Source organism: Melozone crissalis, unplaced genomic scaffold (genome assembly GCF_028551555.1).
Source record: "Melozone crissalis strain CALT ecotype California unplaced genomic scaffold, PUWL_Pcris_2 ptg000011l_1, whole genome shotgun sequence".
NCBI lineage: Eukaryota > Metazoa > Chordata > Aves > Passeriformes > Passerellidae > Melozone > Melozone crissalis.
Window position 1 is genome coordinate 4,000,878 of NW_026535789.1, and position 11,990 is coordinate 4,012,867.

Consider the following 11,990-nt stretch of genomic DNA (forward strand, 5'->3'; position numbering starts at 1 on the left):
CCTGTGGCCCATGTCTCGAAGCATCAGCTCTGCTGTTTGACAGCTCAGGTTGGTTTGGTGTCAAGGAGTTTCCCTCAGAAATACTGGGTTTGTCCTCCTCTGTGCCTTCTCCTCAGCAGCCTTGGGGATGCTCCTGTGTGAAGCCATCTGTCTCACACAGTTTCAGACAACTTCAAACAGGATATTGTGCAATAAGTCGTCTCCTCTAAAGTGTTCCAACAACCCCTTTCCAGCAATAGCAAAGTATTACTGATAGATGAAAGTGGAAAACCCCCAACAGTTTATTAACAAACAGAATCCCCCCATGACGCGTGTTACAAGAAGGCACTGGGGTCTCTCTCGGAAGAACAGGAGCTGTCACGGAGCAGTTCCAGCAGCTGATGGAAGCTCGGGGGCTCGTCCGGCGTCGGCTTTCTCCCATGGCAGAGCTGCATGGAGCGGGCAGGGCAGTGAAGCAGCTGGGCTGGAGCCCCTCACTGCCTTTTCTCCCCGGCGTGGCTCAGCTCACAGACTCTCGGGCTGGGAGCGGGGCCGCTCCGCTCCTGCCGGCACCGTATCCCTGGCTTGGACAAATAGTTTCCTGCCAGGAGAGCCCTGCACACTGCTCCACAGATCTTTCATAAAGGCCCAAACCGACTCCAAACACTCTGTCTGCTGCAGCTTTTCACAAAGGGCTGCAGCAATCCAGGACAGCTGCAAGTGAGTGTCGGAAGGCTCTTGTCTTGTTCCTGTCAGCAGAATTCTTGATGATCTTGTGCAATTTTATTCAGATATAACATGAGAGCTGAGGTTTTTTTGTTAAAATACTTCTTGATGAGTAACAAGCCTTGGGAGCATGAGGTGCAGGACTGACATGTGAAAGCATGAGCATATCCTCCAAAGTGGCCAGTCTAATACTCCATTTAATTACTCTTGTATTTACTCCACACTAATGAGGAAAACCAAGCTCTGCTTGGAGGCAAAACAGGCATGGGATACACTATGGTCCCTCGCAGTCTCACCAGGCTGGCAGTGGTACAGCAGGCAGTCTGCTTCATTGTGAACCACTACAGAGATACATCCCAATCTGGTTTAAGTAGCGTGGTATTATTAAGAGCTCCTTTTCTGCATGAGATACAAAAAGGACATCCCAAATGATCTTCATGCAAGCATGCAGTAAAGAACTGCTCCTGCTATCCCAATGAAGCGTTTGCTTTGGCAATTACACTCTTCCCATTCATCTTTTGATGCAGACACCTCAGGATTTCCCCTACACCCTTGCAAGGCTGGCAGTGGCTGTTTCCCATTTCCTGTTCTTCCCTAGAGATGGTGCAGTGGCTGCTTTGAAACAAAAAGCCCTGGGATCTGGACAGCTGGAAGGAGCATGAAATGCTAATTAAGTGCTGATATTGGTAACACCCAGGTCTGCACTGCCCAGTTCTCTGCAGCAGCAGCAGCAGGACCACACATCATTCCTGTTGGTGGATGTTCATGCTTCTGGTGTGCAAGAGCAATGACTTTGAGGAGGGACAAAAATGCCCCTTTTCAAACAGTGGCTGTGCAAGGAGATGTGAAGTTTCACAGCCTTTTCTAGGATATTTCACAAAGATCTAAGAGAATATTGTGGCATGGAGCAGGTCCCTAAATTTGTCTCCAGAGAAATCCCTAAAGGGCACATTCACTCTGCTGCTGATGGCAACCCCATGAGCTCATGTACCAATTTTCCCTGCAACGTGCTACGCTGCCTGGGCTTTACTAGGCCGGGACTAGGCCCAGAGCTAAGCAAACACAGGCAGCCAGGTGACATTGTGTAACATCAGAAGTGGGCAACCATGAGGACTTTGCTGTCCAAAGGTTACAGTTTGCACCGGGCCCAGAAGTGTTTTTCCCTAAGGCAAAGCAAATTGAAATGTGAAGTTTCAAAGCTTCAAATGACTATGAAAGGAAACTGCAGAATAATTTCTGGAAGGGCAGCATTGTCAATGATCATGCCGCCCACCAACAGCTGGAGCTGAATCCAGAATTGCTTCTTGCAGCTGTGCAGGAATTCATTCCACTGGCAAGCACTGGTCCATGGGAACAAATGATCCCCTAGCTCTGGGCTGAATGGCACTCAGGCTGCTGTGCAGATTTGAGGAACCCTCGTCACCTGGTATTGGGCTCCCAGTGCACTCATCCTTCTGCAAACAAGGTGCAAACAAAATAGCTGGAGTGCTGTCCCAGGTAAATATACATACAGGTGATTTTGCCACAGCAGTGCATCTTTTCCCAGTGAAATACATTACCTCTTCTTACCTATGGAATTGTGATTGAAGACACGTGTGAGCCAGATCTGTGGGAGATTGCAAAGGAGCAAAGCTTTGGGATTTGGGCACACTTCTCTTGGTTTCTTTGCTCAGGCCTTTGGTGAGCACAGAACACACCTAGGTAGAAAACCTTTGACTAGACAGGATCTTTTGGATCCACTGTCTCCCACACAGGTCAATGTGTGGCCCTGTTGTAATGCCAAGCAACAAAGAGCAGAACAAATGACACAAAGAAAACATGGCCAAAGAGGAAGAGGAGAGGCCCAATGAGGAAAGGATGTGGTGAGACACTGGCACATTGAGTGAGCTGCACTCCCATAATCTCTAGGCTGGCAGGTCCTGGTCTCACATTCTCCTTTTGGTTTTTTCAATTTTGTTTATTTATTTACTTTTTTTCATCATCAAAAAAAAATATCTAGAATTAAAAATACATCATCAAAACTTAAAGACAGAATCAAACCACATTAATTCAAAACTACATCTAAAGATCCGAATCTATGTACAGCTGTAACTCTGAAGCCTAACGCATCAATCCTATTCTTCAAACACTCTTCATACAGGCGGCAGCTTCTTCCTGAGCTTGGAGGAAAGAGAGCTCTTCTGGACGGGAGGCAAGGACTTTGTGGGTGAGGGAACATTGGAAGTGTCCGAGAAAACTTCTCAGTAAGACTGTAACCAGTCAGATCTTCAAAGTGGAGACACAAAGTTTAACGGAGGCCACAATGCAAACCTAAAGCAGCTGAAGCTCCATATTTCCTGGGACACATTTCCTGGAAATGTCCAAACAGCTGCACAGGGAAACATGCTCCTGCTGGCAGACACTGAGGCAGGCCAGGGCAAACCCTGAGCCACTTGCCCAGAGCTGGCACAGGCACAGCCTGGCCTCTGGGCTGCCCTGGGACAGCAGGGAGCCCAGAGCCCTGTGCTCTCCAGGAATGGCTCAGCTGCACACGCACCCTCCTGCTCCTCTGCTGCCCCACAGCTCAGCAGCCCTACAGCTCCAGGGGCACGGGCAGCAGCACAGCTCATTGCAGGGGCACATGCAGGGCACAGCTGTTCCCTGGCAATGTGCACAGCCTCTCTGGGCTGCCACAAGACCCTTCCTGCCAACAGAGACTGGCCCAGCTCCCCCCTCACCTCTGTGTGAGGCTGAGCCATGATTGCCTTCACCCTGTCCTCAATCTGGAGCTGCTTCAGGCCCCCCATGCCATGACTAGGAAATGTGATGGAGAGAGCAGGGGCAGATGAACACCCTTCCTTAGGATTTTGTCATTTTTGGCACAGCTCAAAAGGCAAATCCAGAGGTGTCCAATTCAGCACTTCCTCAGCTTTCTGGAGAACATCTCGCCTTCACCAGCCCAGCAGTTTGGGGAGGTTTTCCCGCACATGTGGAGGCTTGCTGGCAGCACATTTCTTCAGCTGGGTGCCCATCACCTTGCAGAGGGCAGAGGCGAGCTTGGTGGCCACGGTGCGGACGTTGGCGCTCCGCACAGGCAGCGCCTTGTTCTCCAGGCAGGACCAGAGCACGGGCAGGGCGTCGCGCTGGACGACTTCAGGGCTCCTGGCATGAACCCCCTGCACAAGCACTGCCGGGACAGAGACACAGCTCCTTACCCACCAGCCTCACTGCAAACGAGGATCTGCCTCTGCTTCTGCTTCTTGCCAGCCTCTCTGGCCAAGAGCAGCAAAATAGCACCCAGAGCCCCTTGGTCCAGAAACGGGCAAAGCAGCTGATCATCCTGGGAACAGAACCACCAACCCCTCAGCACTAATTGCTCCAACCAGAGCCCCTGTCCCTGTGGCAGACTTCCTAACTTTACTAAATTATTTCACAATCTCTGCATGAACAATGAATGAAATTTCCAATTGCCTTTGATTTCCATTAAGAAGTTGTCTAAACCCACACTGAAGATTTGGAAATGCACATAGAGAGGAAATGGAGAGATTTCTAATAAAAGGGATGATTCCATGTTTGTAACTTTGATGCCAAGTGCCAAATGTCTAATCTGGCTCTTCCCTGTGCTCAGTGGCACACAGCAAAGGGCAGGATTAGAACACACCTCAAAACTCCAGCCCACCAGAGATGGCTGCTGCCTGACAGCTGGATGAGAAACATCAGTGACCAGCTGGGGTCTTTGGCAGAATGCTTTTGGGGCTTCCTACAAAGAGCTGTTACAAACCTCAGGGTGTCTTAGAGAATTACCCAGACCCCATTGCCTTGGCATTTGGGCATCTCCACATTTTAATGCCACTTCCCCTCCCAATGGTAATGGCATTTTTTCTTATAATGTTCACAGAAATAGGGCATAGAGAAAGAAAAATGCTACACAGGAGACTGAAATGTAACCAAAATACGAGTGTTTTCTCACATTGTCCCTGAAATATCTCCGCCCATTTTCTGAACTGAACTGTATCAAACACAGACAAATATTTACTACCAAAAGGCTTCTTGCTTGGCAGATTTGGCTAAGAGATGAAAACCTGAAATGCTCTGGAGACCATTCTTATTTTCTGATCAGACAAAATGTTATCTAGTAGGCATTTAATATTCTGTGGTGGAAGAGACTTCATTTTCTCTATGCTTTTAATCCACCAGCAGTCATCAACATTGAAAGAGCTCCTGCAAGTACCCAAAACCAATTCTGCTAAGCAGGAAAAGAGTCATGGTACCCATTTTAAAATGGGAATTCATTTGAATTTAAATGCAATTAAAGACATCGGTGACTACTGAACGTGAGGAACAGCTGTGTGTTCCTACTAAATCTCAGAGAGAACATCTACTTTTTCTAAAGTAGTCCTAATTTATGGTTTATTCCTTTATTTGAAAAAGAGATCAAAAGAACTGCTAAACTAAATGCCCTATTGCTGGAGATCTACTTTATTCAAATGCTCTTTAAAGGACCTTTGACATTCCCAATTGCTGAACATGCCCTTTTGAGATTCCTAATGAAGACACAAAGTGTATTAAACCTTGCATTCAAAGATGTTGGCATAATCAGCAGTGGATTTAGCCCCAGTTAAGGCAAGACTATCAATCATCCTCTCTGCTATATATTGAGATTATCCTTTTTCCATTCCTTGGCTCTTGCTGACATAGCAAGCTCCTCTGACGAATCAATTATCAGCTGCATTTGTAGCATTTTGGACAGCGCTGACACAGGCAGACACTGTTTGCACACCCGGAAAGGCTCAGTCCAAGGCCACTCTGACAGCACAGGCAGGGAGCCTCAGCACTCTGCTTTTGTCCCTGTGCACCAGAGGCTGCCTTGCACTAAACCCGTGCCTCTGATACCTCTGTTGAGTTCTGGCCTAAGCTGTGACCCCCAGGCTCTGCACGGTTCAGCCTCAAAACTTCCCAAGAGAAAAACAGGAATTCTGTGAGGACAAAACAAACTGATGCCCTGAGACAGCATTGGCCACCATTTCCCCTCAAAGATCACAGATGTTCCCGAGCTTCCCAGAGAGGAGCCAGCTGGGGCATTTTTAGCCCTCCCTTTGCTGGAGGTGGTTCTGAGATGCCCCAGTGAGAGCTCAGCCCCAGGCCGAGCGCTGCCCCCATCTCAGGTGCTGCCCAGATCTGCAGCAGCCAGGGAAAACCTGCCAAACCCACCTGCCTTGGCTATGGGGCAGCAGGGACACGCTCAGCACCTCCTGGTTTGGAGGAGCTGCTCTGCTGTCTGCTCACAGGCAATCCCTGTAAATACTCCCTGGGAAGAGCTCTTGGCTCAGAAGGGGAGGCCATACCTGTGATACGCTCAGTGACATCCAGCTGGGCTTGGCCACTCAGGTGATTCCATTGGTAGCTGAACTCTTTCGGCAGTGACACTTGATCTACAAGGGAAACACACGTTTCTGCTCACTTTTCTCAGGTCATAGGAGAAAGGACAGTGGGGAGGGAAAGCGCAGGGCCAACCCCATTTTATAAAATGAAGTACATTTCTGTGGATATTTGAATCCTTTTCTTCTTTCTTTCTAGCCTGCTTGGAAGGGTTTCAAATTCCAAAAGAAAAGCTCTCCTTTCATATTTGTAAATCCAAACTTCACATCAGGGACCTCAAGATTTCAGTCACATGGAAGCAGTGAAAAGGTTTTGCATCCCAGAGCAAAAAGGAAGAGCCTCATACTTGGGACACAGAAAGGCACTGAGTCAGGCAGTTCCTGAGTTCACAAAGCAGCTGGGGAGGAGAAAGTGGAAACTCCCCTTGAAGACCTGCCTCTTCAACACTCCTTTTTTCAGGCATATTTCCCCAGTGCAGCATTCTCAGAGCTGACATAAATCTGTGTGGCAAAGGCATTTACAGCAGCCCTTGCCTATGTAGTTAATTGCTGTGGCCATCCTGCCCCATGCAAAACAACATGTGGAACAAGGCATCATTGACAGCTGGGTTTATACCTGTTTGTTCTAAAGAAATGAACTTGGTGAATCACAAGTTCCCCTTTGAAAACAGAAGACAAAGAAGAAAAGTGGAAAATAGGCAGCTAATGCCTGTAATGTAGAGCCTTGCAGGTGGCTGCTCTGCAGAAGCTCTGATGGGTCAGTGTCCCTTCATGCCAACAGCAAAGCTGTTCATTTGGGAAGTCAGACGGGGCCTAAGCAAACTCCAAACCCCCTTTGCCTCTGAACTGTAGCAGAGCTGTAGCCCAGGACTTGCTCTTCAGACAAGCAGCACAGAGCCAAGGGCTCCTTGGACTGTTGGGAAATGCTGATCCCATTCCAGCCTGTTGGGGATGGTGCATAAGGACTGCACCTGCACAGCCTCTGGTGGGTGTCAGCTGGAGTGTTCCACAGACAAGAGCAGCTATCAAGGCACTCGGCGCTCTCTTGTGCAGGAGAGACAGAGACGAAGCTGAGGAGAGTCCCTGCCAGGGCTCAGCCTTACCCAAATGAGCAATGGATTCTTCCAGTGCTTTCACAGCTGCCCCACAAACCCTGGGATCCTTTGAGTTCAGGTTCGTTGTTATTCCTTCCACCAAACCAATGATCACCGGGTTTCAGCCAGCATGTCCAGCGCCCTCTGCTTCACTTTCTTGTGGCTGTCAGATATTCTCAGGACAAAATATTCAAAAATCTGTGAAGAGAAGAAGCAACGTGAAAGCTGGATTCAAATGTCCTTGTTTGAAGAGTGGATGTAGCAGTCAGCAATGTCAAAGATGAAAGTGATCCTTTCTGTCAGGTCAGCACTCGCTTGCACAATTTCACTGTTTTCCTGGGGGCCACTCACTGGAATGGTGGCACAACCTCATGCTGGTTGAAAGATTTTCTTCTGTTTTAGGAGGTTTGGCTGGGGACAGAATAGTTCCTATGGTATTTCTCTCCATCTATAAATCATTGAATCAATTCCATTTATTAATGCTAAAGAGTACCTTTGCTTTGAGTGGAAGCAGATGTTTACAATGCCTGGTTTTCTATACAGTTGCCTCAAGTACTGAGGGCAATTATGATTTTGCCAAAACTATGGCTGGAGGAGATCTAAGTTTTCTTTTGTTTGAGTTGTCTCTAAGCCAGTGTCTGGAGAAGTGCAGGGCTCTGATCAACTCTTCCAGGATCCAGACCATTTCTCTAAGTAACAGGTGGACTTCTAAAATGTAATGTGCTGTACAGCTCTCATTACAGCAGGTTCAGTCCCTTGACAGCCACATTATCAGGCACCTTTCCCTGGAAAAAGGGAAAAAGCAGCTACTGGGAAGAGAAGGCATAGATGAGTCCTTAGCTGTTTTCCTCCTTTTCCAAAGAGAAAGAAAGACCCCCAAGAAGGGTGAGCACTGTCTTTACCAAGAGGAATAGGAACAAGGATGGGAATGAGTAGCCAGAGCTGTGCCTGTGTAAGACAAAATGGAGTATATAGAAGTATTCTTTCAAAAAAACAACTGGGTTTAAACCAACCCAGCCTGATAATTCTCTTCCCTATGCAAACCCATTTTTGGTCTAGAGAACAATTGCCATGCTTTCAGGGGCTGGATTCCCTTCACTTCACCCAACTGGGAGTAGGAGAGAGCAGCAGTTACACCAGCAGAAAATTCTGCCATCATCTGATGAACAGCATCAATAGGCACCTGCCAGACAAATACAGCTGGACTGAAATAACTTGTGCAGAAGCCTGGACCTGAATTACATTTGTCTGGTTAAGAGGGACCAGCGTGTCACAAACAGCCAGGACAGAGTGCCAAGACACACTGAATTAACTTTGCTGCGTCATGCTTAAGAAAGGAGCTAAAGGAAAGGAGCAGTGAAGATACTCTACATACTTGGGCAATGTTAGTGGAGATGAGCTGGGGGCTGGTTTTGCACAGGTCTTGGAGGAGTTCCACTCCTTCCATCCTTATCTGAAACCCCTTGGCTTCCAGGAGATGGTAAAACTTCTGGAGCAGCTCCGTTTCTTCCTCAGCTGGAGGTGACGTGACCTGGGCTTGTGCACGGGGTAGGAGGTGTCCATCAGAGGTAGATTTCACCCTGGAAAATAAAACCAAATGAGGACCTGGTGGTGATAATTATTGTAGCATGGCATCCCCATCGTGGAAATAATTAACATTGACTCCATGATTCCAGAAGGCTGAACAATCACTTTATTATGCTATGCTATACTATACTATACTATACTATACTATACTATACTATACTATACTATATGATACAGACAGACCAGATTGGTCAATTGAATCCAAAACACCATCACCAGTGGCCAATTAAAAAATTACCCTTTGGTAAACAAATCTCCATAACACACTCCACATGTTCACAACAACAGGCGCAGCAAGTGAAGATAAGAATTGTTTCTCATTCTTTGATCTTCTCACAACCTTCCCCAGGACAATGCCTGGGAAAGTTGTGCCTACTGTTCTCTGTGGAGAGAGCTGCAGCCACAGACAATACCTGCAGTTAATAGTGAGCAAAACATCTTGAGCAGTTTTCCTAATGATGTGATTTCAAGCTGGAAAGTCATGAGGGTCTGAAGAACAACGTGGACCTCATGACAATCATTACAGGAGACAATCTGGAAGTGACATTCTCACCACTGCTCACTCAGGAAAACCAAGGATGAGATGCATCTGATCTATCTTCAGATGGCTGCCAGGGCACGCAGGTCACATTGCTTTGTGGAGAAAGAGAGACACTACTTCCAAGTTTAAATGCCTCCTCATATGGGATGTGTGTGTCTTAGAATAAGGGAACTCATCACTCTGGAGAAGTGTCTCTGCAACCAGGCATGAAAATCTGGAAAAGTAGCTCAGATGCATCTGAACAGAGGAACAGAGCCAAATTTGAAGGATTCAGAAAATCAGTAAGAGAGATAAAAACAGAAGCCAGACATCCCAGAACTACACTCACATTTCATTTGCTTCCCTAGAGACCAGATGTACAGCTTAACAAACCCACTGGGAACAATTCTCCTGGATCAACCTGTCTCTTCCATGAGCACGGGAAGATGCCAGCTGTGCTACTGAAGCATGTGGTCACTTTCCTGCCACTGCTGATCAGGACAGAGTTAAATAAATCCCCTCTGCTATCAGAGGAGAACAGGTACAAGCAGCTGAAGAGCTGCCATGAAGAGACAGCAAGGAGCAATTCCTGTCTTAAATGCTGATTGCAGCCCAGGGGGCAATAAACCAAACATGCTGTCCATCGAGCAAATTACATGAAGGACAGGAATATCAAGACAAAAAGTCCACATTCAGACACCCGTTGACTGAAGTTGTTCAGGAATTGTCTTGCTACTTACTACTCCAACTTGGTAGTGTTTGAGGGTAAGAAAACCATGATTCAGCCAGGCCAAACCACACGGATGAGAACTGCATCTTTGTGGAATGGCATCTTGCTTCCAGACTGAGATTTCTCATCAAAACACCCATCTGAAAATGACTCCACTCAAATGAAAAAAAGCCCTGTTTGAATTTACTTGTCTCAAGTCAGGCAGCAGAAACTTGGCCCTCTCCCAGCCTCCGCAACCCTGCCCTTGCCACTGCACTGGATCGTCTGAGCTGCAACCAATGGGTGTCTGTTTGTCTCTCCTTTTTTGTGGAAATCCCTCCAGAGAAGATGTGTTCAGCACAATGCAGAAGTAGACATTTTTTATCCTAGAGCATTTGTAGAGAAAGGAAACAATCTGTGGCATTGGTCATCTCTGCCAGAAAGTTTTTCCTGAGGAAGAGGCATGTAAAGCTTGTCATGTGCTTTGTCACATCTGACAGAAGTGCTCAGCACCGTTTGCTAGCAGACAATGTGGCCTGGGGCTTCTTTGGGCCATCGTTCCTCTCCTCCACCGGCTCCTTGACAGATGGGCCTTCAGCCTTCTGGTTTTCCATCCCCTACAAAGACACAGAGAAACCCCATCAATCTTTAGAGTATAAAACAGGAAATTCCCTGTTTTAAACACAAGGTAGAACCAGGATCACTGCTACCAAGGCTTAGGGAAACGTTTCCTAATTTATAAATATGGAAACAGACCAGAGATTCAGTGATGCCAACTCTTTGTTTTCAATAGCCCAAGACAGGTTATGGGTCTGGAGTCAAGACAGGTTATGAGCAGCAATCTAAAATCCCAAATTCCTTAGTCTTGAGCATAAATGTGAATAATGCAAACTGGCAGGCAACGAGTGTTTGTGAAGGAAGCAGCAGAACAAATTGGACTCTTTGGGGGTTGGCCCATTGTGTTGGAAGTTGATTTGGTTCAACACTCATTCTCCCTGTGCCTGCACAAAGGCAGGCTCCCTTCTGTAATGTCGATTGGAAAAATAAAATCATCCCCCAAACAAACAAAGGATTTTCCACTGGATGCTGCTGAATTCACCAAGCTTCTTCCAGCTCCACATGGCTGGACAGCAGGGCAGTATTCCCAAAAGACAGACAGTAATTGTAGTAACTAGGATTGACTTGGACATCTTTTGCAAATTTGGGAATTTTCTTGTCACTACTACTTCCAGTGTCCTTTGCAAAGACTCTGTTATCTTCAGAAGCACAATTCTCACTTAATTGCTTTACAGGGGGCAGAGTAGGGAGAGCATGGTGGTGGCTTACGCTTAAATGTAAACCCATTTTCTCCTCTTACCCTTTCCTCTTTGTGACCGATATTGAAAATATTCTAAACCCCACTTTTTCCCTAATAACATCAGTTCCTTTGTGGTCTACAGATGAATAGGCTGAGGATTAACAGCTCCTTCCCAGGAGCAAAATGATTCAGCAGAAGAGGAATGAGCTCAAGACAGATTGGGTATGTTTGATTTCATATTAGCAGTGGCAATACTTGCCCAAAGGAGACATTTCTCCTGCCAAGCACTTACTTTCTTCTTAATTCTTGTCAGGATATCTTCCAGGTCATGGGTGGAAAGAGATTGTTCCAAAAGCATTTTAAATTGTTGATGATTGAGCAACATCTTCACCATCTCCTGTCCATAATGCGGAAGGAAGGAAGGAAGGAAGGAAGGAAGGAAGGAAGGAAGGAAGGAAGGAAATCAAAAGTGAACAAACACAGGAAGAGTGTTAACAGAAGAGACTGATATCTTAAACTCATCAGGGGCAATCCTTGCAGAGAAGGCATTACCTACTCACAAAGAGGGAGATTTACCTCACTTGACACTGCACAGTGCTGTCAGCTGAACACAAGAGGCAAGAGGACAATGTGGGGCAACAGAAAAATACCAATTCACTCTGACACTGGGGGTGTGCTTCTGTGGCATCAAAGCATCCCAGGGAACAAGCAAAACACATCT